Below are 26,534 nucleotides of genomic sequence, written 5' to 3'. Positions count from 1 at the left end.
CAAGCCCCAGCTTTTATGTAAAATAAAGTGTGCACCATGGGCCTTCCCCTATTTGCTCTCCCCCCAATCTCTTTCTCCAAAGCTGAGCTCTGAAGGTAAATGTATCTATCTGAGTGAGGGGCTAGGGAGGGCCTTTCCCAGCAGTCTTACAAGTCAAGAGTTCAGAGAAAGCACCTGCTATGGGAGGGAGACTTTGCTCACAGAGAAGTCAAGTCTAACATAACACATCTGATGGGCAAGGCACACGCCTTACTGGCTGGTAGCACACCTACAGAGGAGCAGGGAGCTATGCTAAGCAGGCAACAGAAAAGTCATGTATGTGTCTCATACACTGGGACCGGTAGTAATACTGGCTCTAAGACCATTAGACAGTAGTCTATTCATCATTACGTCCAACAATAACAAGACACTAAGCAAATGAGAAATGCTGTATGGCATAAAGACGCATTATATAACACAAGCTCCAGGCAGGCACACAATTATCAAGATATATATTGAGTCTCAGGAACTGTGCTACAGTTATTAACCTCTGTGGTGCAAATGGTTAGCGCGTTCGGTTGTTAACAGAAAGGTTGGTGGTTCAAGCCCACCCAGGGAAGTATCCTTTTTGCCTGCATGACACACTTTAATGAAACACAGATACGTACCTCTGCTCTCTCCTGCTTAAGACCCTTTATCTGAACATTTCAATCCTCTGCGTTCTCTCTGCACCTGCAGTCAATTTCATAATTAGGATAGAAAACAAAAGGCCTAGCCCTGTAATACAACTGTAGGCATATGAGGAGGGGAAAATAAGTCAAAAGGCCATCAGCATTTGTTGATCTGGCTTGAAGGCTGTAAGTGTAAGGACCTTGTGGCGCAACGGTAGCGCGTCTGACTCCAGATCAGAAGGTTGCGTGGTCAAATCACGTCGGGGTCACTGCTTACCATTTTATTCCCCACTGAGTTCATATATTTCCTTTCGAAAACAAAGTCAAAGGAACGCAGCCTTGCATTGGCCGGGAATCGAACCCGGGCCTCCCGCGTGGCAGGCGAGAATTTTACCACTGAACCACCAATGCTTCACATGGGGAGTTCACAGGCATAGCTCTGTCCAAGACAGTGATCAGGTGCACACACTTAAATTGTACACAGATGAACAAAGTGTGCGCAGCAGACATGACAACGCCAAAGTTTCACATGATGATGGCTTATATAAGACAAGCTCCAGGCAGGCACATACATATCAAGATATATAGTGAGTCTAAGGAAAGATGCTGTAGTCACTCGTCTCTGTGGCGCAATCGGTTAGCGTGTTCGGCTGTTAACTGAAAGGTTGGTGGTTCAAGCCCACCCAGGGACGTATTATTTTGCCTGAATGAAACACTTGAATGGAAAACAGATACATACCTTTGCTCTCTCCTGCTGGACACCCTTTCCCTGAATATTTCAATTCTCTGCGTTCTCTCGGCACCTGCAGTCAATTTCATAATTAGGATAGAAAACAAAAGGTCAAGCTCTGTAATACAGCTGTAGGCATATGAGGAGGGGAAAATAAGTCAAAAGGCCCACAGCATTTGTTGATCTGGCTCCGAAAGCTGTAAGTGTAAGGACCTCGTGGCGCAACGGTAGCGCGTCTGACTCCAGATCAGAATGTTGCGTGTTCAAATCACGTCGGGGTCACTGCTTACCATTTTATTCCCCACTGAGGTCATATATTTCCTTTCGAAAACAAAGTCAAAAGAAAGCAGTCTTGCATTGGCCGGGAATCGAACCCGGGCCTCCCGCGTGGCAGGCGAGAATTCTACCACTGAACCACCAATGCTTCACATGGGTTGTTCACAGGCAGAGCTCTGCCCAAGACAGTGATCAGGTGCACACACTTAAATTGTACACATATGAACAAAGTGTGCGCAGCAGACATGATAACGCCAACGTTTCACATGAAGATGGCAAGAATCAGATGCAGGAGACTATAACTATGAATGTCTTTGCATTTGCTGAGGTCACTGGCTTGGGACTAGAGTTGTGTTTATCAGGGCATGATGGCAGGCTGCTCCTGACAAAAGTGGTTCACAGAATGCACCCGCCAGATCACCAGCACTATTGTGTTTCAGATTATCTCACTGAACTCTCCTCCTGGAAAATCCTTCCCACTGGCTTTCCCAGATTCTGTGTCCTCCCCTAAATGCTGGGGTGAAACGGGCAGAGTTCTGCACCCTGCGTCCCTTTACGCGTCCCTAACGCGCTCCCAACGCGGCCTACAGCCCTGGTCGGGCACAGCCCTGGTCGGGCTTAGATCACTGGAGCCTTTTGTGACCAAGAACTCCGGAAGCCTAGGGTCAGGCCTGTTGCACAGGCATATTGTGCCTTGCCAATCCGGGATTGTTGTGTTTCAGGGCCTAGCCATCAATACTCCTGGGATTTCTTTCCCTGAGAACCCTCTTGTCCCTGTCCTCCCACAAGCCCCAGCTTTTATGTAAAATAAAGTGTGCACCATGGGCCTTCCCCTATTTGCTCTCTCCCCAATCTCTTTCTCCAAAGCTGAGCTCTGAAGGTAAATGTATCTATCTGAGTGAGGGGCTAGGGAGGGCCTTTCCCAGCAGTCTTACAAGTCAAGAGTTCAGAGAAAGCACCTGCTATGGGAGGGAGACTTTGCTCACAGAGAAGTCAAGTCTAACATAACACATCTGATGGGCAAGGCACAGGCCTTACTGGCTGGTAGCACACCTACAGAGGAGCAGGGAGCTATGCTAAGCAGGCAACAGAAAAGTCATGTATGTGTCTCATACACTGGGACCGGTAGTAATACTGGCTCTAAGACCATTAGACAGTAGTCTATTCATCATTACGTCCAACAATAACAAGACACTAAGCAAATGAGAAATGCTGTATGGCATAAAGACGCATTATATAACACAAGCTCCAGGCAGGCACACAATTATCAAGATATATATTGAGTCTCAGGAACTGTGCTACAGTTATTAACCTCTGTGGTGCAAATGGTTAGCGCGTTCGGTTGTTAACAGAAAGGTTGGTGGTTCAAGCCCACCCAGGGAAGTATCCTTTTTGCCTGCATGAAACACTTTAATGAAACACAGATACGTACCTCTGCTCTCTCCTGCTTAAGACCCTTTATCTGAACATTTCAATCCTCTGCGTTCTCTCTGCACCTGCAGTCAATTTCATAATTAGGATAGAAAACAAAAGGCCTAGCCCTGTAATACAACTGTAGGCATATGAGGAGGGGAAAATAAGTCAAAAGGCCATCAGCATTTGTTGATCTGGCTTGAAGGCTGTAAGTGTAAGGACCTTGTGGCGCAACGGTAGCGCGTCTGACTCCAGATCAGAAGGTTGCGTGGTCAAATCACGTCGGGGTCACTGCTTACCATTTTATTCCCCACTGAGTTCATATATTTCCTTTCGAAAACAAAGTCAAAGGAACGCAGCCTTGCATTGGCCGGGAATCGAACCCGGGCCTCCCGCGTGGCAGGCGAGAATTCTACCACTGAACCACCAATGCTTCACATGGGGAGTTCACAGGCATAGCTCTGTCCAAGACAGTGATCAGGTGCACACACTTAAATTGTACACATATGAACAAAGTGTGCGCAGCAGACATGACAACGCCAAAGTTTCACATGATGATGGCTTATATAAGACAAGCTCCAGGCAGGCACATACATATCAAGATATATATTGAGTCTAAGGAAAGATGCTGTAGTCACTCGTCCCTGTGGCGCAATCGGTTAGCGCGTTCGGCTGTTAACCGAAAGGTTGGTGGTTCAAGCCCACCCAGGGACGTATTATTTTGCCTGAATGAAACACTTGAATGGAAAACAGATACATACCTTTGCTCTCTCCTGCTGGACACCCTTTCCCTGAATATTTCAATTCTCTGCGTTCTCTCGGCACCTGCAGTCAATTTCATAATTAGGATAGAAAACAAAAGGTCAAGCTCTGTAATACAACTGTAGGCATATGAGGAGGGGAAAATAAGTCAAAAGGCCCACAGCATTTGTTGATCTGGCTCCGAAAGCTGTAAGTGTAAGGACCTCGTGGCGCAACGGTAGCGCGTCTGACTCCAGATCAGAAGGTTGCGTGTTCAAATCACGTCGGGGTCACTGCTTACCATTTTATTCCCCACTGAGGTCATATATTTCCTTTCGAAAACAAAGTCAAAAGAAAGCAGTCTTGCATTGGCTGGGAATCGAACCCGGGCCTCCCGCGTGGCAGGCGAGAATTCTACCACTGAACCACCAATGCTTCACATGGGTTGTTCACAGGCAGAGCTCTGCCCAAGACAGTGATCAGGTGCACACACTTAAATTGTACACATATGAACAAAGTGTGCGCAGCAGACATGATAACGCCAACGTTTCACATGAAGATGGCAAGAATCAGATGCAGGAGACTATAACTATGAATGTCTTTGCATTTGCTGAGGTCACTGGCTTGGGACTAGAGTTGTGTTTATCAGGGCATGATGGCAGGCTGCTCCCGACAAAAGTGGTTCACAGAATGCACCCGCCAGATCACCAGCACTATTGTGTTTCAGATTATCTCACTGAACTCTCCTCCTGGAAAATCCTTCCCACTGGCTTTCCCAGATTCTGTGTCCTCCCCTAAATGCTGGGGTGAAACGGGCAGAGTTCTGCGCCCTGCGTCCCTTTACACGTCCCTAACGCGCTCCCAACGCGGCCTACAGCCCTGGTCGGGCACAGCCCTGGTCGGGCTTAGATCACTGGAGCCTTTTGTGACCAAGAACTCCGGAAGCCTAGGGTCAGGCCTGTTGCACAGGCATATTGTGCCTTGCCAATCCGGGATTGTTGTGTTTCAGGGCCTAGCCATCAATACTCCTGGGATTTCTTTCCCTGAGAACCCTCTTGTCCCTGTCCTCCCACAAGCCCCAGCTTTTATGTAAAATAAAGTGTGCACCATGGGCCTTCCCCTATTTGCTCTCTCCCCAATCTCTTTCTCCAAAGCTGAGCTCTGAAGGTAAATGTATCTATCTGAGTGAGGGGCTAGGGAGGGCCTTTCCCAGCAGTCTTACAAGTCAAGAGTTCAGAGAAAGCACCTGCTATGGGAGGGAGACTTTGCTCACAGAGAAGTCAAGTCTAACATAACACATCTGATGGGCAAGGCACACGCCTTACTGGCTGGTAGCACACCTACAGAGGAGCAGGGAGCTATGCTAAGCAGGCAACAGAAAAGTCATGTATGTGTCTCATACACTGGGACCGGTAGTAATACTGGCTCTAAGACCATTAGACAGTAGTCTATTCATCATTACGTCCAACAATAACAAGACACTAAGCAAATGAGAAATGCTGTATGGCATAAAGACGCATTATATAACACAAGCTCCAGGCAGGCACACAATTATCAAGATATATATTGAGTCTCAGGAACTGTGCTACAGTTATTAACCTCTGTGGTGCAAATGGTTAGCGCGTTTGGTTGTTAACAGAAAGGTTGGTGGTTCAAGCCCACCCAGGGAAGTATCCTTTTTGCCGGCATGAAACACTTTAATGAAACACAGATACGTACCTCTGCTCTCTCCTGCTTAAGACCCTTTATCTGAACATTTCAATCCTCTGCGTTCTCTCTGCACCTGCAGTCAATTTCATAATTAGGATAGAAAACAAAAGGCCTAGCCCTGTAATACAACTGTAGGCATATGAGGAGGGGAAAATAAGTCAAAAGGCCATCAGCATTTGTTGATCTGGCTTGAAGGCTGTAAGTGTAAGGACCTTGTGGCGCAACGGTAGCGCGTCTGACTCCAGATCAGAAGGTTGCGTGGTCAAATCACGTCGGGGTCACTGCTTACCATTTTATTCCCCACTGAGTTCATATATTTCCTTTCGAAAACAAAGTCAAAGGAACACAGCCTTGCATTGGCCGGGAATCGAACCCGGGCCTCCCGCGTGGCAGGCGAGAATTCTACCACTGAACCACCAATGCTTCACATGGGGAGTTCACAGGCATAGCTCTGTCCAAGACAGTGATCAGGTGCACACACTTAAATTGTACACAGATGAACAAAGTGTGCGCAGCAGACATGACAACGCCAAAGTTTCACATGATGATGGCTTATATAAGACAAGCTCCAGGCAGGCACGTACATATCAAGATATATATTGAGTCTAAGGAAAGATGCTGTAGTCACTCGTCTCTGTGGCGCAATCGGTTAGCGCGTTCGGCTGTTAACCGAAAGGTTGGTGGTTCAAGCCCACCCAGGGACGTATTATTTTGCCTGAATGAAACACTTGAATGGAAAACAGATACATACCTTTGCTCTCTCCTGCTGGACACCCTTTCCCTGAATATTTCAATTCTCTGCGTTCTCTCGGCACCTGCAGTCAATTTCATAATTAGGATAGAAAACAAAAGGTCAAGCTCTGTAATACAACTGTAGGCATATGAGGAGGGGAAAATAAGTCAAAAGGCCCACAGCATTTGTTGATCTGGCTCCGAAAGCTGTAAGTGTAAGGACCTCGTGGCGCAACGGTAGCGCGTCTGACTCCAGATCAGAAGGTTGCGTGTTCAAATCACGTCGGGGTCACTGCTTACCATTTTATTCCCCACTGAGGTCATATATTTCCTTTCGAAAACAAAGTCAAAAGAAAGCAGTCTTGCATTGGCCAGGAATCTAACCCGGGCCTCCCGCGTGGCAGGCGAGAATTCTACCACTGAACCACCAATGCTTCACATGGGTTGTTCACAGGCAGAGCTCTGCCCAAGACAGTGATCAGGTGCACACACTTAAATTGTACACATATGAACAAAGTGTGCGCAGCAGATATGATAACGCCAACGTTTCACATGAAGATGGCAAGAATCAGATGCAGGAGACTATAACTATGAATGTCTTTGCATTTGCTGAGGTCACTGGCTTGGGACTAGAGTTGTGTTTATCAGGGCATGATGGCAGGCTGCTCCCGACAAAAGTGGTTCACAGAATGCACCCGCCAGATCACCAGCACTATTGTGTTTCAGATTATCTCACTGAACTCTCCTCCTGGAAAATCCTTCCCACTGGCTTTCCCAGATTCTGTGTCCTCCCCTAAATGCTGGGATGAAACGGGCAGAGTTCTGCGCCCTGCGTCCCTTTACGCGTCCCTAACGCGCTCCCAACGCGGCCTACAGCCCTGGTCGGGCACAGCCCTGGTCGGGCTTAGATCACTGGAGCCTTTTGTGACCAAGAACTCCGGAAGCCTAGGGTCAGGCCTGTTGCACAGGCATATTGTGCCTTGCCAATCCGGGATTGTTGTGTTTCAGGGCCTAGCCATCAATACTCCTGGGATTTCTTTCCCTGAGAACCCTCTTGTCCCTGTCCTCCCACAAGCCCCAGCTTTTATGTAAAATAAAGTGTGCACCATGGGCCTTCCCCTATTTGCTCTCCCCCCAATCTCTTTCTCCAAAGCTGAGCTCTGAAGGTAAATGTATCTATCTGAGTGAGGGGCTAGGGAGGGCCTTTCCCAGCAGTCTTACAAGTCAAGAGTTCAGAGAAAGCACCTGCTATGGGAGGGAGACTTTGCTCACAGAGAAGTCAAGTCTAACATAACACATCTGATGGGCAAGGCACACGCCTTACTGGCTGGTAGCACACCTACAGAGGAGCAGGGAGCTATGCTAAGCAGGCAACAGAAAAGTCATGTATGTGTCTCATACACTGGGACCGGTAGTAATACTGGCTCTAAGACCATTAGACAGTAGTCTATTCATCATTACGTCCAACAATAACAAGACACTAAGCAAATGAGAAATGCTGTATGGCATAAAGACGCATTATATAACACAAGCTCCAGGCAGGCACACAATTATCAAGATATATATTGAGTCTCAGGAACTGTGCTACAGTTATTAACCTCTGTGGTGCAAATGGTTAGCGCGTTCGGTTGTTAACAGAAAGGTTGGTGGTTCAAGCCCACCCAGGGAAGTATCCTTTTTGCCTGCATGACACACTTTAATGAAACACAGATACGTACCTCTGCTCTCTCCTGCTTAAGACCCTTTATCTGAACATTTCAATCCTCTGCGTTCTCTCTGCACCTGCAGTCAATTTCATAATTAGGATAGAAAACAAAAGGCCTAGCCCTGTAATACAACTGTAGGCATATGAGGAGGGGAAAATAAGTCAAAAGGCCATCAGCATTTGTTGATCTGGCTTGAAGGCTGTAAGTGTAAGGACCTTGTGGCGCAACGGTTGCGCGTCTGACTCCAGATCAGAAGGTTGCGTGGTCAAATCACGTCGGGGTCACTGCTTACCATTTTATTCCCCACTGAGTTCATATATTTCCTTTCGAAAACAAAGTCAAAGGAACGCAGCCTTGCATTGGCCGGGAATCGAACCCGGGCCTCCCGCGTGGCAGGCGAGAATTTTACCACTGAACCACCAATGCTTTGTTGCAGGGTTTCTGTACTCACACAGAACTGTGCACAGAGGAGTGGAACCTCGGCAAATTAGGATGTCCCAAAACTTACCTTAGCAACCAACTCACCCCTTACCGAGCTAGCTACAGTGTCTCATTGGAAATATCAAACACCCAATGTTTAGACAAACCAGAACATGAACTTACAGTACCTCAGGGTACGTGGGACTCATGAACACTCTTTCGTTATATTATCATTACAAACCAGATCATGGAGTAAAGAAGACACATGTGCATTTGAAATGTTTATTTACTAATGCCGTCTTCTCAGGCGCAGTATCTTTGATAATACAAGTATACTTATTATCAGTAGCAAAATTATCAGCATAGTTACTAAGACATAAAAAGCGAATGGTGACAGCATGTTAACATGCTGTAATGAATAAGAGTTAACAACACTTATATCTCACCCTCCCTAACACATATATTATATTATTATCTAAGAAGGTCTCTTTGGGTTGTTTTAGGGCGGGCCCATACCTTAGTGTCCTAGCATGAAGGAATCACATCAGCATACACCAGCTCTCTCTGCATGTGCACCGCATCAAGTGTGTTAACAATTCTCGTGCAAAGCAATATCAATCCCGCCTCAAGCCCAAGTTGGCAAAGGCTGCACTTGTGTTATGACTATGAAGGCGTGGAGATCAGACCTCATAACAATTCCATATCGTGTTGCTCCTGAAACTTCAGCACTCTCCGTGCAGACATGTTTTATTAAACAAAGCAGATATCAGAGCAATAACATATTATTCTCACATTCACCACGGCAAACCACTAGGTTGAAAGCTAAGTCAACAATTAAGGGTCGTGTGCAGAAGTTGCAAGAAAGGAAAAATGGCGTTTAAATCTGAAATGTACCTATGCTAACTTAACACGAAATATGGATATATAGGAGCTATACAACACCCCCCCATGATCCGAGAACGGACTAAATAAGGTAACAGAAGTGCCATCACATGAGAGCAGAATCCATTTATAAACGAGCATGAATAAAAATTCAATTATAAAAACTAATGCTAAAAAATAGCCCACAAATATAATGTGGCTCAAGCCAATAGGCAAGCAAAAATAAAATGTCTTGACCAAAAGTCAATAAAATCAAGGAAATGCTATCAATCAGCATGTCAATTTGGGTCAGTGTCTATGATATGACTGTATATGAAAAATAAGCTGCAACAGCCTCCAGGAGGAAGTCACTGTCCTCATCCGAAAACAGTTCAGCCATCCAATTTAAAAGATGAAAGGAACATACGTGATCTTCCAGCACCGGATCCTCTATAACCATCAGAGGACAGCTCGGTGGGTTCTCAAGAAAACTTAGTTCCAAGAAATTTTGCGCTGCCGACAACACATCCCAGGGACCCATTAGTCCATGTGCCACCGCCAAGGCCATAATCCTTTCGTCAGAACAAACCAACTCGTGAGCAATGATAGGACTCATCAGTTGATCAAAATCGACGTCAGAAGATGCTGGTCCGCAGAGACACAAATCAATGGCCCAAAGGAAATCGCAGGTCAGACAGCGAAATACAGGCTGGACACAGGTGAAATAGGAGAACCGAAAAGATAATCCAAACGCCGTGCTTAGAGTCGCTAACGGCAGTGTGCCATAGTAATCAAGCATGCGGTTGCGAAACCGCGTCAGTAGTAGCTGTGCGTGGTCTTGCACAGGAAGGGCATCCATATTTAAAAAGGCAGAAAACCACCAATGCGCCAGCCGCTAATGCAAGCAAAAACGGGAACCCTCCAAATAAGGATGAAAAAATAGAATGGAAGAAGGCAGGGATGACTCCAAAAATCTTCTCAAAGGAAGTCACGAGACCACCGCTAACAACTTTAAAAAAATGTGCTAGGCCCGTTGTGGAGGATGCGTTAAAGATAGAACGGACCATGGCTCCGAAATGCAAAGGCAAATCAGTGTTTAAAAGAGCCTGAACCTCCGTACGGGTGTTAGCAATGTGAAGCACGAAAGTTTCACGGGCCGAGCTCAAGGCCACCTCTTTCTGGGACAATAGAGCTCTTATTCTAGCCATGCCGCTGAATTCTGCTCCCAAGGTCGGTATCTGTGGCCAAATGGAAGACTCCCTATGTTCACGTGTGGGAGGATAAAGAACATTTCTGCAGCAAATAACTCGCTCACTAACCGTTACTATGAAAGCTATACCTTTAATTAAACCACAACAGTTTTCATTATTGAGCATTAAATAACTACCATTCTCTAACAATTTAAACGTGGGGATGATAGCAGGAACTGGCGTGCCCTGTAAAACGCAAGCCATATTCGGTCTGTCCTTGTTACATGAACCGTGTAACTGTATGTGTCTACACATTAAAGAATGATCTGGCGTCTCAGTACACTCATCCCCTGTTAGATAAACTTCTTGTTCATCCTTGAAACATCTGTATGTGTATGGGAGTGACCAGACCTCATGAAGAAAACCGCTACCTAAGGGTTCAAAACGACCTATTGGCACATATTTCATACAATTTGAAAACTTATATAAAGCAAAAGGCAGCGTTATTAAACCGTGGATAAGCCACGTCGCAGCAGTGGTCTCTGCCACAGAAAAAGGTAAAGATTCCAATCTTTCAATATGGAGCATAGAAAAGGAAGCATCACGCATTGAAAGCAAGCGTTGTTTGTCTGTCAAATTAAACGGTGCAAATAAAGAGGAAACGTTCATGTATCCCCAGGGAACTTTACCCATTTTTAGAGTCTGTAGTGTCCATGCAAACTGCATGATTGAACGTAATTGATTTTGACCATGGTATAATACAGACACTTCATCATGCACAATATCAACAACAGACGACACAATATTATCTAATGTGTAAATTCTAGAGGAAAGCACGTTAATGCTATTGTCAACCACTGCAAGCACTTTCTCAAGATTTGCCTGATCAATAGCCCTAAGGCGTGAAGCAGCCTCAATCTGTGAGAGTTTCCAAATTTCATTGTAAACACCATATAACCACCTTTTCGACCTGCCACTAGCTGGGCCCTTAATGAAATCATTCAAATCCACGTCTGCATTCAGTTTGGAAAGGTGATACTTAACCGCAGGTAAAGTTGAATGTTTCAGCCAAGCTTGACACAACTTGCCCACTGAGTAAGAGGTGACAGTATGACTCAAATCAAAACGGGGATCAGATCTAACAGTCTTAAAACCGTCAGTTATATTTAAAAATCTCTTTTGGCAAGAATCAGCACTACGGTGCCAAAGCAGCCAACCCTTGGGATTCATACTGGAAATGTTAAAGGAGGAATTCAGAAGCAGAGCCTGTATATCTCTAATGGACAATTTAGTAAAATTACTCCAATTCTCATATTCCTCCAACTCCGGGAAAGACGGGGTGTTCAACCTTTTAGATGTAGCCAATCCAAAGCATGTGGTCTGGGAAATGGTTTCATTTAAAAACAACATATGATTTGGGATGAGACATGCACGGTGCAAAGCCTCAGTGCCTTGTACCTGCCAGGCCCTTGAGCCCCAAACTGATTTAAGGTCTATGGTATCCTTCCATAACTCATACCCTCCAGTAACTAATTGATCCAGGAAGGCCTTTGAATATAACAATTTTGTATTTGTAAGTCGAACCTTGGACAGTGGCTGTTTGTTAAATTTAAAATAAAAGGACTCGGGATTGGACTGATTAAAGTCAGTGAAATAAGTATACTTTTTAAGAAATGTTTCTGAACTCCCTTGTGTAGGTGCTGGGCAATGTTCCCACTGAGTAAAATTAACCGCATCCCTTCGGGAAGATGTCTTGTGTAAGAAGTGATTGCCATAATGTTGGTAACAGAACAATTCACCGTAATTAGCAGATTCTAAATATAAATCCTCAGCATCAAAAGCAGCATAATATTTCAAATCAGAAAACAAACTTTCCACAGCATTAACATCCCAATCATCAGAACGAATGTTTTGTTTCACCACATCCCCCATATTAACTCTTAGTACATTAGGGACATTAACGACTTCCGTTGGGCCATGAATCTGAAAACGAACTGCATCCCACGCGATTCCATCCAGAACAGGCCACGCTGTGATGTTAACCAAAGTCAAGTCTCTTTTTAATCTATGTGTAGAATGTGAAGAGGAAAGTGGGGCCAAAGTTCCATTTAAATGAGTAATGCAAGTTCTCTCCTCGACATAGTGTCCATTCATAATCCGGAAAAAATAAAACACAAAACCAATTGACATAAAAAGGTACAGTGAAAAAAGGACCAGCCAAATGTATATCCAAGGAGGTATCAAAAAATGTTTTTTAAACAGGCTAGCATATACTGCAATTTTAGAGGGTTTTTTCGAGGCAAGGGAAGCAGAGTCAAATGAAAATCTGGATTCCGTGGCTAAACGAGCTTGCAGGTCAGGCATGGACAAATCAGTGGGGTATGTATAGTCTGTCTCATCAAGGTTAGTTCCTGGTAAATTATTCAATAATGGACTGGAAACAGCAGGTAATTCGATGGCCACCTCAGGTTCATTATTAGAAGCAGTGGGCATAACTGAATTTCTCACAATGGAAGGACAGGAAACAGCCGGTGTCATGCTAAGAAGAATCGGCCACTCTGTGCATCTTGACATTGTCAATAGAAATAAACCTGTTTTCCTTACGACCTGGAAGTGGTGGTAAAATGACTGTTCTTGTGCCCTTCACGCTAAGCACTGGGACCGGAGCTCGATAGGAGGGACCAAACTCTTTCTTGTTGTCGATCTTCTCTCGAACCAGTTCTCCAACTTGGGGTAGCCAGCCAACTACCGGGATCTGCAACGCATCATCCGATGTGGAGGGCAAATGTTCCTTTGCAAGAGTGTCTCTCGTCTTTTGTAGATTCTGTAAAACATTGCAATGTTCATCTGCGTCAAAGGAAGTGGCGCGAACCACCGAGTCTAGACCGTCAAGGTCAGGGACGAACATCTTGATGCCAAAGAGCATTTCGTATGGGGTCCGCCCACCCAGAGACCTTCTAGGGAGATTATTAAGAGCACGCTGCACGCCATAGAGGTGAGCCAGCCAGTTTCTGCCAGTGCCTATAACTCGGGCTGTCAAAGATTGCTTTAAATCACGGTTCATTCGTTCAACTACACTATTACCCTCGGGTCTGTAGGGTGACGAAAACTTGACTTGGACCCCCATCGAAGTCATGGCATCCTTATACGCCTTAGAGGCGAAAGCCGGACCCTGATCCGAATGGAAGGTACCACAGGCAAAAATCCCTATAAAGATACGCAAATCTCTGATGACAGTCCGTGAATCAGCGCTGCGATGTGGCCATACCCAAACAAAGCGTGTGCATGAGTCAACTGCTACTAAGATGTATTTATACGCAGTATCAGATGAAAAAGGACCGCAGTGATCTAAATAAACACAGCCTAGTGGTTTATTAGAAATGTACAACTGAGTCTGTGGCGGACGCGTAGCAGTTGAAGGTTTAATCTGCTGGCATATGTCACAAAGAAGGACATAATCACGCGTCTGTTTGTACAGTCCCCGCCACCAGAAACGTTGCTGTAGTTGCGTTACAGTGGCTGAGACGCCCGCATGCGCAGACGCCACACCTTCATGAGCCGCTGTAATCAAGTCTGTTCTGCGATCCGTGTTGGGAATCAGCCGTTCCCCAACATCAGGAATTGTCACAAAAGGAACCTTTTCGGGACTTAAGTGGTATTTATACTTCGAAGGGAATCCCGAAGGATGTTTACTTCCCTTCTCAGAGGCAGCAACCGCTGCCAAGATGTCGCTATCAATCTTGGTTTTAGACCTAGTAACTGCTGCAACTAAGTATGTAGATACTGCTGATTTCGCCGCTTCATCAGCAAGCGAGTTGCCAAGAGCGTGTACTCCCACGCGCTGATGACCGAGAGTATGAATCACATAAACGAGTGGCAACATAGCCTTAAGCTCTGCCACTCGAACCCAGATCATTTTATGTTTTATTGTGCTACCCTTGGAATCACGAAAGTCATTTTGAATCCAAAAGAACAAGTTTTCATTGTAAGACTGGACACAGTAGTAAGAATCACTTACAATTAGAGTAGTAACACTTGGATCTGCGTACTCCAAAGCTAGTAATAGAGCACGAAGCTCTGCCAATTGTGCAGTGCAATCGCCCAGGGGCAACGTGTGTACCTCCCTGGAAATGAACTCATCATTCAACATAGCACCGACCACAATGGCGCATGCGGAAACGTAGGCATGTTTAGAGCCATGCGCAACCTGCGCCGACCCATCAGTGTAAATGATGCAATGGAAGTCCTCCAAAGGTCGCATCGCCAGAGGAGCAGGATGAACGAATTCATACTGCAAGTACTCCTGTGACCGTAAGGAAGCGTCAAAAATAAACATGACATCTGCGGATGACAATGACGCAGCCCACTGAATCCACCGAGGGTGCAAAGCCTTTGAGTTTGGTACACTGGCTTTCGTGACTGCCTCCAAATGAGGACAGGGTGTTACCACTAGCATGCGTTTCCCCTGTGACAGAGCTCGTTCCTTTAGAATAGCCATCTGTACAGCAGTTAAAACCTTTTCTATGGTGGGAAACCGCATCTCAGCCGAGGTGTACAAGTGTGACTTGTAGGCAATAGGTACTGTGTCACCTTCATTAAAAGTGAGGTATGTGAAACCCACCGTCCCAGGAATTATTCTTATTACCAGGTTGGTGTGGTTATCACGAGTCAGTAAATATTTAGAAGCGAGCAGATCAGCCTGCAAGGATTGCAAAATGGCTGAATGCTCAGGCAGCCAGCATGATTTTGAGAAAGTTGGTTGTATCAAAGCATACAGAGGCTTGATACGCTGGGCATATTCCGGAATGTAAGTTCTGCCGAAATTCAAAAAGCCCAGTAAGGATTGTAATTTCTTCAGTGTTGTTGGTGCGCGCAATTGTGCGCACTTCTCCAAGAAGTGAGGAGCCAAACCTCTACCTTCATTGTTGAGCTCATAGCCCAAAAACAACACCGTGTGTTCAGCAATGTGTGATTTTGCAAAGTTGAATTTGTAACCCATGTCTGCGAAGTTGCAAACAAGAGAATTTACACGACACAGATGCTCCCAAATATCGTCGTCTGTGAGATATATGTCATCCACGTACGAAAAAGCATCAGGATCGAGTGCCTCCAGAATAGAGACAATTCGAGCGGTAAATATACCAGGACTATTCTTGTAGCCCATTGGAAGACGCCGGAATTGCTTTTGGACTCCAGCGCTTGTAAAACTGGTCCATTGGGAGCTAAGGCTGTCCAATCTGTGGGCATAAAAACCATTGGATATGTCAAGCGTTGTCTTGAAACGCTTACGCACGAGACTATCCACTAGGGCAGAGCCGTGGGTATTCTGTACTGCACAGTTACGGCAATGCGAGTTTAAATGCCGGTAATCCAAAACCAAACGATATGATCCGTCAGGTTTATTCACAGTAAAAAGGGGATTATTCATCGGTGACACACACGTTTCAATAACTCCCTGATATTCCAATTGTTCAAGGATTTCCGCGATGGAAGATTTTGCTTCACGCCGAATGGGATATTGAGGTTGAGGCAGCGGCTGAGACCGCAACGGAATTTCGTGGCAAGGCGACAATTTATCCCAACCACATTGGTTACGGTACAGAGCCGGCGCGAGAGCCCGAGCCCACTCTTCTGCAAAATGCTGCGCATGCTCTTTCGAGACAGTGTTCGCGAAACTGGGTAGGATCACCTCCTCCCCTCGCGGCGCCGCGAGCACAAAAGGTGGGGGCCAGTCAGCCTCCGAAAGTAAAATATCATATGTAGAAGACAGATTCTCCCAAAATACACCTTTAACAGGAAAAGGACCCTGAGTCTGCACTGTCTGCTTCCCCTGTGTCTGTTTTTTAGGCCAATTCGATTTCTTGGACTTGGGCTGGGCATCTGTCACTGCAGATTGTCCCTGTGGTTGTTTTTTATCCTTCACTGGAAAATATTTCAGACCTCTACTTGTGCGGCCAATCGTTTTATAAGCGGCCACCACAATCTTTGCTAACTGGCGGGGTTTGTCGGCATCGGGCAGAGCAGCCAAAGCATTCGACACCTGAAAGTTAACTGCATCTCCTTTAACATTGGAGAGAATGAGATCACTTACAATCTCAAAAGAACCACACAGGCGCATACCCAATTCAACCGCTGCCTCTGGACCGTGATCATTCTGAACACGTCGAACGATTTCAGGCAGGGCAGTCATAGACGGGGTGCCGAAGCACCTTGTATAAACTGCCGCAAATGTTTTTCCCCAGCTGTCACAGTCAGCAAGTTCAGGAGTAATATCCTTCGGGAGAGTAATCGTCAACATTCTATGTTTATCAGCAGGAGTAGAATTCGGAAAAACCGCCTCCAGTTGATCAAACTTCTCTGCTAGCCAGAATGGGAAGTCATCGTTGTCAACAGGACGCGCACCAAAAACCGAATTTACCATCACTGGATTGAGACGCATTCCGCCTCGTTCCATGGGAGCGGCCGCACCCCCCTGGGGACCACCAGGAAGATGTCGACCGATGTATTGCACTAAAGCACGAATCATGGAAATTGAAACTACATGTAGCCTGCGAATTTCTGCCAGGGTGCAAGCCCCGTGATTCGGGTGCGGGGTAAAGCCACCCAATGCAGGCCAATTAGTACCTGGAATTGAGAGTGGACCTAACCTCGCACGGGACAAAGAGTGGGGGAGGGCGCCATCAAACCAAACTCGATGCTGCCAATGATCAATAGGTATTTCCAATGCCCTGTATGGCGTATATTCAGCCGGGACATCCGAGGCGGTGTAGGAGTGGTACAAACCAGAATTAGCGTCCACAGCCGGAAACGTAACCCAAGAGTAAAACAACTCGTAAGGAAACGCCGGATCTGCACTTACCACGAAAATCACAGCCATCCCATCTACTGGGACCTGGTACGTCTGAAGATGGTTGCGTACCGCTACGCGACTATGCTGCGCAATAGCCACCGCTGCCGCCATTACAGAATTGGAAACTAGAAAACACAAAGAATACTTTGAAGCACAACTGGGTAGTAATTCAAAGAAACCGTTTAAGTAAGAATCAAGCTTGAATAAAGACCTATTTCAAAAAATAGGTAGGTTTCACCAACACCCCGTTTTCCGGAAACGGATGTGAAGGGTTAAGGCAGGAATGATAAACTACTCGAGTGTCATGATATAAGACCACCGAAACCGTTGGGCGCCATGTTGCAGGGTTTCTGTACTCACACAGAACTGTGCACAGAGGAGTGGAACCTCGGCAAATTAGGATGTCCCAAAACTTACCTTAGCAACCAACTCACCCCTTACCGAGCTAGCTACAGTGTCTCATTGGAAATATCAAACACCCAATGTTTAGACAAACCAGAACATGAACTTACAGTACCTCAGGGTACGTGGGACTCATGAACACTCTTTCGTTATATTATCATTACAAACCAGATCATGGAGTAAAGAAGACACATGTGCATTTGAAATGTTTATTTACTAATGCCGTCTTCTCAGGCGCAGTATCTTTGATAATACAAGTATACTTATTATCAGTAGCAAAATTATCAGCATAGTTACTAAGACATAAAAAGCGAATGGTGACAGCATGTTAACATGCTGTAATGAATAAGAGTTAACAACACTTATATCTCACCCTCCCTAACACATATATTATATTATTATCTAAGAAGGTCTCTTTGGGTTGTTTTAGGGCGGGCCCATACCTTAGTGTCCTAGCATGAAGGAATCACATCAGCATACACCAGCTCTCTCTGCATGTGCACCGCATCAAGTGTGTTAACAATTCTCGTGCAAAGCAATATCAATCCCGCCTCAAGCCCAAGTTGGCAAAGGCTGCACTTGTGTTATGACTATGAAGGCGTGGAGATCAGACCTCATAACAATTCCATATCGTGTTGCTCCTGAAACTTCAGCACTCTCCGTGCAGACATGTTTTATTAAACAAAGCAGATATCAGAGCAATAACATATTATTCTCACATTCACCACGGCAAACCACTAGGTTGAAAGCTAAGTCAACAATTAAGGGTCGTGTGCAGAAGTTGCAAGAAAGGAAAAATGGCGTTTAAATCTGAAATGTACCTATGCTAACTTAACACGAAATATGGATATATAGGAGCTATACAACAGCTTCACATGGGGAGTTCACAGGCATAGCTCTGTCCAAGACAGTGATCAGGTGCACACACTTAAATTGTACACAGATGAACAAAGTGTGCGCAGCAGACATGACAACGCCAAAGTTTCACATGATGATGGCTTATATAAGACAAGCTCCAGGCAGGCACATACATATCAAGATATATAGTGAGTCTAAGGAAAGATGCTGTAGTCACTCGTCTCTGTGGCGCAATCGGTTAGCGTGTTCGGCTGTTAACTGAAAGGTTGGTGGTTCAAGCCCACCCAGGGACGTATTATTTTGCCTGAATGAAACACTTGAATGGAAAACAGATACATACCTTTGCTCTCTCCTGCTGGACACCCTTTCCCTGAATATTTCAATTCTCTGCGTTCTCTCGGCACCTGCAGTCAATTTCATAATTAGGATAGAAAACAAAAGGTCAAGCTCTGTAATACAGCTGTAGGCATATGAGGAGGGGAAAATAAGTCAAAAGGCCCACAGCATTTGTTGATCTGGCTCCGAAAGCTGTAAGTGTAAGGACCTCGTGGCGCAACGGTAGCGCGTCTGACTCCAGATCAGAAGGTTGTGTGTTCAAATCACGTCGGGGTCACTGCTTACCATTTTATTCCCCACTGAGGTCATATATTTCCTTTCGAAAACAAAGTCAAAAGAAAGCAGTCTTGCATTGGCCGGGAATCGAACCCGGGCCTCCCGCGTGGCAGGCGAGAATTCTACCACTGAACCACCAATGCTTCACATGGGTTGTTCACAGGCAGAGCTCTGCCCAAGACAGTGATCAGGTGCACACACTTAAATTGTACACATATGAACAAAGTGTGCGCAGCAGACATGATAACGCCAACGTTTCACATGAAGATGGCAAGAATCAGATGCAGGAGACTATAACTATGAATGTCTTTGCATTTGCTGAGGTCACTGGCTTGGGACTAGAGTTGTGTTTATCAGGGCATGATGGCAGGCTGCTCCTGACAAAAGTGGTTCACAGAATGCACCCGCCAGATCACCAGCACTATTGTGTTTCAGATTATCTCACTGAACTCTCCTCCTGGAAAATCCTTCCCACTGGCTTTCCCAGATTCTGTGTCCTCCCCTAAATGCTGGGGTGAAACGTGCAGAGTTCTGCACCCTGCGTCCCTTTACGCGTCCCTAACGCGCTCCCAACGCGGCCTACAGCCCTGGTCGGGCACAGCCCTGGTCGGGCTTAGATCACTGGAGCCTTTTGTGACCAAGAACTCCGGAAGCCTAGGGTCAGGCCTGTTGCACAGGCATATTGTGCCTTGCCAATCCGGGATTGTTGTGTTTCAGGGCCTAGCCATCAATACTCCTGGGATTTCTTTCCCTGAGAACCCTCTTGTCCCTGTCCTCCCACAAGCCCCAGCTTTTATGTAAAATAAAGTGTGCACCATGGGCCTTCCCCTATTTGCTCTCTCCCCAATCTCTTTCTCCAAAGCTGAGCTCTGAAGGTAAATGTATCTATCTGAGTGAGGGGCTAGGGAGGGCCTTTCCCAGCAGTCTTACAAGTCAAGAGTTCAGAGAAAGCACCTGCTATGGGAGGGAGACTTTGCTCACAGAGAAGTCAAGTCTAACATAACACATCTGATGGGCAAGGCACAGGCCTTACTGGCTGGTAGCACACCTACAGAGGAGCAGGGAGCTATGCTAAGCAGGCAACAGAAAAGTCATGTATGTGTCTCATACACTGGGACCGGTAGTAATACTGGCTCTAAGACCATTAGACAGTAGTCTATTCATCATTACGTCCAACAATAACAAGACACTAAGCAAATGAGAAATGCTGTATGGCATAAAGACGCATTATATAACACAAGCTCCAGGCAGGCACACAATTATCAAGATATATATTGAGTCTCAGGAACTGTGCTACAGTTATTAATTCTGAGGTGCAAATGGTTAGCGCGTTCGGTTGTTAACAGAAAGGTTGGTGGTTCAAGCCCACCCAGGGAAGTATCCTTTTTGCCTGCATGAAACACTTTAATGAAACACAGATACGTACCTCTGCTCTCTCCTGCTTAAGACCCTTTATCTGAACATTTCAATCCTCTGCGTTCTCTCTGCACCTGCAGTCAATTTCATAATTAGGATAGAAAACAAAAGGCCTAGCCCTGTAATACAACTGTAGGCATATGAGGAGGGGAAAATAAGTCAAAAGGCCATCAGCATTTGTTGATCTGGCTTGAAGGCTGTAAGTGTAAGGACCTTGTGGCACAACGGTAGCGCGTCTGACTCCAGATCAGAAGGTTGCGTGTTCAAATCACGTCGGGGTCACTGCTTACCATTTTATTCCCCACTGAGTTCATATATTTCCTTTCGAAAACAAAGTCAAAGGAACGCAGCCTTGCATTGGCCGGGAATCGAACCCGGGCCTCCCGCGTGGCAGGCGAGAATTCTACCATTGAACCACCAATGCTTCACATGGGGAGTTCACAGGCATAGCTCTGTCCAAGACAGTGATCAGGTGCACACACTTAAATTGTACACATATGAACAAAGTGTGCGCAGCAGACATGACAACGCCAAAGTTTCACATGATGATGGCTTATATAAGACAAGCTCCAGGCAGGCACATACATATCAAGATATATATTGAGTCTAAGGAAAGATGCTGTAGTCACTCGTCTCTGTGGCGCAATCGGTTAGCGCGTTCGGCTGTTAACCGAAAGGTTGGTGGTTCAAGCCCACCCAGGGACGTATTATTTTGCCTGAATGAAACACTTGAATGGAAAACAGATACATACCTTTGCTCTCTCCTGCTGGACACCCTTTCCCTGAATATTTCAATTCTCTGCGTTCTCTCGGCACCTGCAGTCAATTTCATAATTAGGATAGAAAACAAAAGGTCAAGCTCTGTAATACAACTGTAGGCATATGAGGAGGGGAAAATAAGCGTCTGACTCCAGATCAGAAGGTTGCGTGTTCAAATCACGTCGGGGTCACTGCTTACCATTTTATTCCCCACTGAGGTCATATATTTCCTTTCGAAAACAAAGTCAAAAGAAAGCAGTCTTGCATTGGCCGGGAATCGAACCCGGGCCTCCCGCGTGGCAGGCGAGAATTCTACCACTGAACCACCAATGCTTCACATGGGTTGTTCACAGGCAGAGCTCTGCCCAAGACAGTGATCAGGTGCACACACTTAAATTGTACACATATGAACAAAGTGTGCGCAGCAGACATGATAACGCCAACGTTTCACATGAAGATGGCAAGAATCAGATGCAGGAGACTATAACTATGAATGTCTTTGCATTTGCTGAGGTCACTGGCTTGGGACTAGAGTTGTGTTTATCAGGGCATGATGGCAGGCTGCTCCCGACAAAAGTGGTTCACAGAATGCACCCGCCAGATCACCAGCACTATTGTGTTTCAGATTATCTCACTGAACTCTCCTCCTGGAAAATCCTTCCCACTGGCTTTCCCAGATTCTGTGTCCTCCCCTAAATGCTGGGGTGAAACGGGCAGAGTTCTGCGCCCTGCGTCCCTTTACACGTCCCTAACGCGCTCCCAACGCGGCCTACAGCCCTGGTCGGGCTTAGATCACTGGAGCCTTTTGTGACCAAGAACTCCGGAAGCCTAGGGTCAGGCCTGTTGCACAGGCATATTGTGCCTTGCCAATCCGGGATTGTTGTGTTTCAGGGCCTAGCCATCAATACTCCTGGGATTTCTTTCCCTGAGAACCCTCTTGTCCCTGTCCTCCCACAAGCCCCAGCTTTTATGTAAAATAAAGTGTGCACCATGGGCCTTCCCCTATTTGCTCTCTCCCCAATCTCTTTCTCCAAAGCTGAGCTCTGAAGGTAAATGTATCTATCTGAGTGAGGGGCTAGGGAGGGCCTTTCCCAGCAGTCTTACAAGTCAAGAGTTCAGAGAAAGCACCTGCTATGGGAGGGAGACTTTGCTCACAGAGAAGTCAAGTCTAACATAACACATCTGATGGGCAAGGCACACGCCTTACTGGCTGGTAGCACACCTACAGAGGAGCAGGGAGCTATGCTAAGCAGGCAACAGAAAAGTCATGTATGTGTCTCATACACTGGGACCGGTAGTAATACTGGCTCTAAGACCATTAGACAGTAGTCTATTCATCATTACGTCCAACAATAACAAGACACTAAGCAAATGAGAAATGCTGTATGGCATAAAGACGCATTATATAACACAAGCTCCAGGCAGGCACACAATTATCAAGATATATATTGAGTCTCAGGAACTGTGCTACAGTTATTAACCTCTGTGGTGCAAATGGTTAGCGCGTTCGGTTGTTAACTGAAAGGTTGGTGGTTCAAGCCCACCCAGGGAAGTATCCTTTTTGCCTGCATGAAACACTTTAATGAAACACAGATACGTACCTCTGCTCTCTCCTGCTTAAGACCCTTTACCTGAACATTTCAATCCTCTGCGTCATGAATCTGGCCTCTTGTTGATATTCTGGTCAGAGGTCTGCCCTCACTTTTCCCACTCATGGTCAGAAGGCTTGTCTCTGCCTTGGTACACTGACTATGATATTAGCTGTGGCTTTAGTACTTTTATATGGAGGTTTTCTCTGGCTTTGGCACTCTAGTCAAGCTGCTGGCTTCAGCTGTAGTGTGCTCCTTGCTGATGAAGACCATATTATTTGTGCACATTTGTGTTTCGAGGAGTGTGTTGTCGAAAGTTGTATTAATTGCTACACTCATTTCCACAAGACAAATGAGTGAAATTCTTGGCTACCCATCCTCAGATGTATGTAGAATTTTATGCAATCCACGCAAAAAAAATCATTGCTAAGAGGTTTCAGATTTCGGTAAAATGGGTCAATTTGAACACCAATGTTGTATAAAAAAAACATGAAATGCAGAACAGTTGTTAATACATTTGGTTCGTAAAGAATAATACAACAGGAAACCAAGAATTTCAAACGTACAAATGAATTATTTTTTTGTTCTTAATGAAAAGGCCAATGACTGAAAGCCTGTGATAATAGGGCACAGCATGGTTAGTTTTGTAATGTCCAAGAAGATGCTGCTAAAAGAATGCTACTCATTTTCTGTCCTGGGAGGGATGACCCATTTATTTGCAGCTATCTCGGAAAGACTTCTTTGTATCACCATGGGCATGGAGGCACTTGCTTTGAAGGGGAATGGATATATGAGTAGAATAGGGACATAGCTTTCGTCACCATTCATTTTTTGACAGGTGGGAACCCCCCCCCCCCCGGAAGTGACGTAGGAGCTGGAAGTCCCGCCCCGGAAGTCCCGCCCCGGAAGTCCCGCCCCAGGAAATCCCGCCCCAGGAAGTCCCGCCCCAGGAAGTCCCGCCTCAGGAAGTCCCCCCTCAGGAAGTCCCGTCCCAGAAGTCCCTCCCCAGAAGTCCCTCCCCGGAAGTCCCTCCCCGGAAGTCCAGGGCCGGAAGTCCAGGGCCGGAAGTCCGGAGCCGAAAGTACGCCCCTGAGGGTAGGCCCCTGAGGAGCATCCCCAGGAAGTGGGGCAGGTGTAGTGTGTGAGGCCCCTTCACACAGGAATTAATGGATGTTTAGGGGCTTCATAGATGTAGAGTGGTGGTGCGGGGGTGGTTAGGGCTAACAGCAAGACAGCTAGTAGGGCCTACAGGTGTGTTTAGGGTTGTGGGATGGATGAGCAGAGACTTACCTGTGTGCGCCATGTTTGTTGGGCAAGGAGGGACATGTCTGGGCATGCAGGGACATGTCTGGGCATGTCCAGCGGATAGTTGCGGCTGCAGGCTGGTGTTGCTTGAGCAGCGTCGAGGTCCATCTGGGGAAGGGGAGCCCGAGAGTGTTGCATGGTCTTTTTTGGGCGATAGGCCGTCCCCCTAGGAGGCGTTCCTGATGCCGATGGCGTTCCTGAGTGGTGGCCTGAGGCATGGGGGCTTTCCATAGTCGGCAGAGGACGGGAAAGCCATTGGTCCTAAAAGAGGGGGGAAGCTAGACCATTGGTTTGCTGCGGCAGTAATTTTGCCGCCTAATTTTAAAAAAAATCTGGACTGTGAAATGAGAGCAGTTATGAAAATAAAATAAAAATGAATGAAGACAGGTGTTGTGCATTTATGACGTCTATCTACATGGGAGTAATGTGTTAGGGATGATAAAGGTGGACAGTATGTAAAGCAACAGCAGGGGGCTGGCAACATGTCCAGGCAATGTTCTGTAACATGGTGGACTGTCCTGCATCAGACCCAGACTGCTAGTTTGCCAGTGCAATAATTTACACAGCCTAACTTTTAAAGTCTCTGGTGTAAAATGATGCCAGTTATAAAATGGAAAATAAATAAAATAAAAAATAAATGAAGACAAGTGTTATGCAACTGTGGCTTCTTTCTATGGGGGAGTAATGTGTTAGGGCTGATAAACCCGGGACCAGTATGTAAGGCAGCTGGGAGCTGTGTAACAGGCCCTTGCAGGGTCTTTAACAGGGTAATGTGGTGTCACAAACCTAGACTGTAAGCTTGCTGGGGCAACATCAGGCACAGCTAGAGTTGAAAGTCTCTGATGTAAATGACACTAATTATAAAAAGAAAAAATAAATAAAGGCTTGTATTACGCAACTGATGTTTAAAGTCTCTAATGTAAAATAATGCCAGTTATGAAAAGGAAAATAAATCAAATAAAAAATAAATGAAGACAAGTGTTATACATTTGTGGCTTCTTTCTATGTGGGAGTAATGTGGTAGGATTGATAAACAGAGGTTAGTATGTAAGGCAACTGGGGGCTGTGTAACAGACACTTGCAGGGTTCTTTAGCAGGGTAATGGGATGTCACAAACCTAGACTGTAAGTTTCCTGGTGCAACATTATGTACAGCCTATTTGAAAGTCTCTTATGTAAATGACACTAATTATGAAAAGAAAAAATAAATAAAGGCTTGTGCTATACAACTGATGTTTAAAGTCTCTAATGTAAAATGATGCCAGTTATGAAAAGGAAAATAAATAAAATAAAAAAATAAATGAAGACAAGTGTTATGCAGTTGTGGTTTCTTTCTACGTGGGAGTAATGTGGTAGGATTGATAAACAGAGGTTAGTATGTACGGCAACTGGGGGCTGTGTAACAGACACTTGCAGCGTTCTTTAACAGGGTAATGGGATGTCACAAACCTAGACTGTAAGTTTCCTGATGCAACATTATGTACAGCCTATTTGAAAGTCTCTTATGTAAATGACACTAAGTATGAAAAGAAAAAATAAATAAAGACCTGTGCTATGCAACTGAGGCTTTGGCTCTACGTGTGAGTGTGGGGACATGGCTGAGAAACATGGCATTCTTATACAGCATGCGTTAGGGTTCAGCAACATGTACAGGCATATTTTTGTAATGGTAAAATAGGCTGCTGCAGCCCAGAAGGGGATGGATGGCGCAAGTTCCACAAAAGGCGGCAAACCAACCCGGCCTGGAGATGTAACATGATGGAAAAATGCAGGTGCAACACAGAAAGAGCAGGACGAACAAGAGACTCTCAAGAGCGGCAAAACTAAAATGTAAGTTTGCTGATGTAACATTTTCAGCGCCTAATTTTAAACCGCCTAAAAGACTGCTAAGACACGAAGAGGCTTCTACGTGGGGGGAGAGGTGGTATGGACGGATAAGCATGGGAGTCTTGCAAAAGGTGGCGCTGAGGGTCTGGAAATATGCACAGTCATGATGTTCTTAGAAAGGGAGAGGTCGGTGAAAGTATGACTTTTTTAAGGCATGCTTTTAACACCTTGGGAGTGTGCAGAGAAAAAATTGAAATAGGGACGTAACTACACTTGCACTCTGAAATTTGTTGGAGCACCTAATTATATCTTTGGGGGTAAACAGGCTTTGGCAGAAGACTACAGAGTTAACATGGTGCAGAGGGGAAAGAGCCACGCTGATGAAACACACTCTATACTTAATGTAAGTAGCTATGGATTTTGTTTTTATTCTATAAGGCAGTGCTGGTATTTGTTAAAAACTTTAGACAAGGAATAACTGTAAAATA

General features: G+C 45.7%; 21 non-coding genes across 21 annotated transcripts; 13 read left to right on the top strand and 8 right to left on the bottom strand.

Annotated features, from left to right (window-relative positions):
- Positions 1–847: 847 nt before the first annotated feature.
- TRNAW-CCA (transfer RNA tryptophan (anticodon CCA)) lies at positions 848–919 on the top strand. Its single transcript has one exon. It is a non-coding gene; the product is annotated as a tRNA-Trp (tRNA).
- Positions 920–990: 71 nt separating this feature from the next.
- On the bottom strand, positions 991–1,061 carry TRNAG-GCC (transfer RNA glycine (anticodon GCC)). The gene has a single exon. It is a non-coding gene; the product is annotated as a tRNA-Gly (tRNA).
- Positions 1,062–1,268: 207 nt separating this feature from the next.
- Positions 1,269–1,342, top strand: TRNAN-GUU (transfer RNA asparagine (anticodon GUU)). Its single transcript has one exon. It is a non-coding gene; the product is annotated as a tRNA-Asn (tRNA).
- A 248-nt stretch (positions 1,343–1,590) lies between these two features.
- On the top strand, positions 1,591–1,662 carry TRNAW-CCA (transfer RNA tryptophan (anticodon CCA)). Its single transcript has one exon. It is a non-coding gene; the product is annotated as a tRNA-Trp (tRNA).
- Positions 1,663–1,733: 71 nt separating this feature from the next.
- TRNAG-GCC (transfer RNA glycine (anticodon GCC)) lies at positions 1,734–1,804 on the bottom strand. The gene has a single exon. It is a non-coding gene; the product is annotated as a tRNA-Gly (tRNA).
- A 1,484-nt stretch (positions 1,805–3,288) lies between these two features.
- Positions 3,289–3,360, top strand: TRNAW-CCA (transfer RNA tryptophan (anticodon CCA)). The gene has a single exon. It is a non-coding gene; the product is annotated as a tRNA-Trp (tRNA).
- A 71-nt stretch (positions 3,361–3,431) lies between these two features.
- TRNAG-GCC (transfer RNA glycine (anticodon GCC)) lies at positions 3,432–3,502 on the bottom strand. Its single transcript has one exon. It is a non-coding gene; the product is annotated as a tRNA-Gly (tRNA).
- A 207-nt stretch (positions 3,503–3,709) lies between these two features.
- On the top strand, positions 3,710–3,783 carry TRNAN-GUU (transfer RNA asparagine (anticodon GUU)). Its single transcript has one exon. It is a non-coding gene; the product is annotated as a tRNA-Asn (tRNA).
- A 248-nt stretch (positions 3,784–4,031) lies between these two features.
- On the top strand, positions 4,032–4,103 carry TRNAW-CCA (transfer RNA tryptophan (anticodon CCA)). The gene has a single exon. It is a non-coding gene; the product is annotated as a tRNA-Trp (tRNA).
- Positions 4,104–5,729: 1,626 nt separating this feature from the next.
- On the top strand, positions 5,730–5,801 carry TRNAW-CCA (transfer RNA tryptophan (anticodon CCA)). The gene has a single exon. It is a non-coding gene; the product is annotated as a tRNA-Trp (tRNA).
- Positions 5,802–5,872: 71 nt separating this feature from the next.
- On the bottom strand, positions 5,873–5,943 carry TRNAG-GCC (transfer RNA glycine (anticodon GCC)). Its single transcript has one exon. It is a non-coding gene; the product is annotated as a tRNA-Gly (tRNA).
- A 207-nt stretch (positions 5,944–6,150) lies between these two features.
- On the top strand, positions 6,151–6,224 carry TRNAN-GUU (transfer RNA asparagine (anticodon GUU)). Its single transcript has one exon. It is a non-coding gene; the product is annotated as a tRNA-Asn (tRNA).
- A 248-nt stretch (positions 6,225–6,472) lies between these two features.
- On the top strand, positions 6,473–6,544 carry TRNAW-CCA (transfer RNA tryptophan (anticodon CCA)). Its single transcript has one exon. It is a non-coding gene; the product is annotated as a tRNA-Trp (tRNA).
- Positions 6,545–8,313: 1,769 nt separating this feature from the next.
- TRNAG-GCC (transfer RNA glycine (anticodon GCC)) lies at positions 8,314–8,384 on the bottom strand. The gene has a single exon. It is a non-coding gene; the product is annotated as a tRNA-Gly (tRNA).
- Positions 8,385–18,758: 10,374 nt separating this feature from the next.
- On the top strand, positions 18,759–18,832 carry TRNAN-GUU (transfer RNA asparagine (anticodon GUU)). The gene has a single exon. It is a non-coding gene; the product is annotated as a tRNA-Asn (tRNA).
- Positions 18,833–19,080: 248 nt separating this feature from the next.
- On the top strand, positions 19,081–19,152 carry TRNAW-CCA (transfer RNA tryptophan (anticodon CCA)). The gene has a single exon. It is a non-coding gene; the product is annotated as a tRNA-Trp (tRNA).
- A 71-nt stretch (positions 19,153–19,223) lies between these two features.
- TRNAG-GCC (transfer RNA glycine (anticodon GCC)) lies at positions 19,224–19,294 on the bottom strand. The gene has a single exon. It is a non-coding gene; the product is annotated as a tRNA-Gly (tRNA).
- Positions 19,295–20,777: 1,483 nt separating this feature from the next.
- Positions 20,778–20,849, top strand: TRNAW-CCA (transfer RNA tryptophan (anticodon CCA)). Its single transcript has one exon. It is a non-coding gene; the product is annotated as a tRNA-Trp (tRNA).
- A 71-nt stretch (positions 20,850–20,920) lies between these two features.
- TRNAG-GCC (transfer RNA glycine (anticodon GCC)) lies at positions 20,921–20,991 on the bottom strand. Its single transcript has one exon. It is a non-coding gene; the product is annotated as a tRNA-Gly (tRNA).
- Positions 20,992–21,198: 207 nt separating this feature from the next.
- TRNAN-GUU (transfer RNA asparagine (anticodon GUU)) lies at positions 21,199–21,272 on the top strand. The gene has a single exon. It is a non-coding gene; the product is annotated as a tRNA-Asn (tRNA).
- Positions 21,273–21,588: 316 nt separating this feature from the next.
- Positions 21,589–21,659, bottom strand: TRNAG-GCC (transfer RNA glycine (anticodon GCC)). Its single transcript has one exon. It is a non-coding gene; the product is annotated as a tRNA-Gly (tRNA).
- Positions 21,660–26,534: the final 4,875 nt, after the last annotated feature.

The sequence above is a fragment of the Lissotriton helveticus genome, chromosome 1_2, assembly GCF_964261635.1.
Source record: "Lissotriton helveticus chromosome 1_2, aLisHel1.1, whole genome shotgun sequence".
NCBI classification, from domain to species: Eukaryota; Metazoa; Chordata; class Amphibia; order Caudata; family Salamandridae; genus Lissotriton; species Lissotriton helveticus.
The sequence above is the reverse complement of the archived record's forward strand: the minus strand, read 5'-3'. Positions and strand labels throughout refer to the sequence as shown.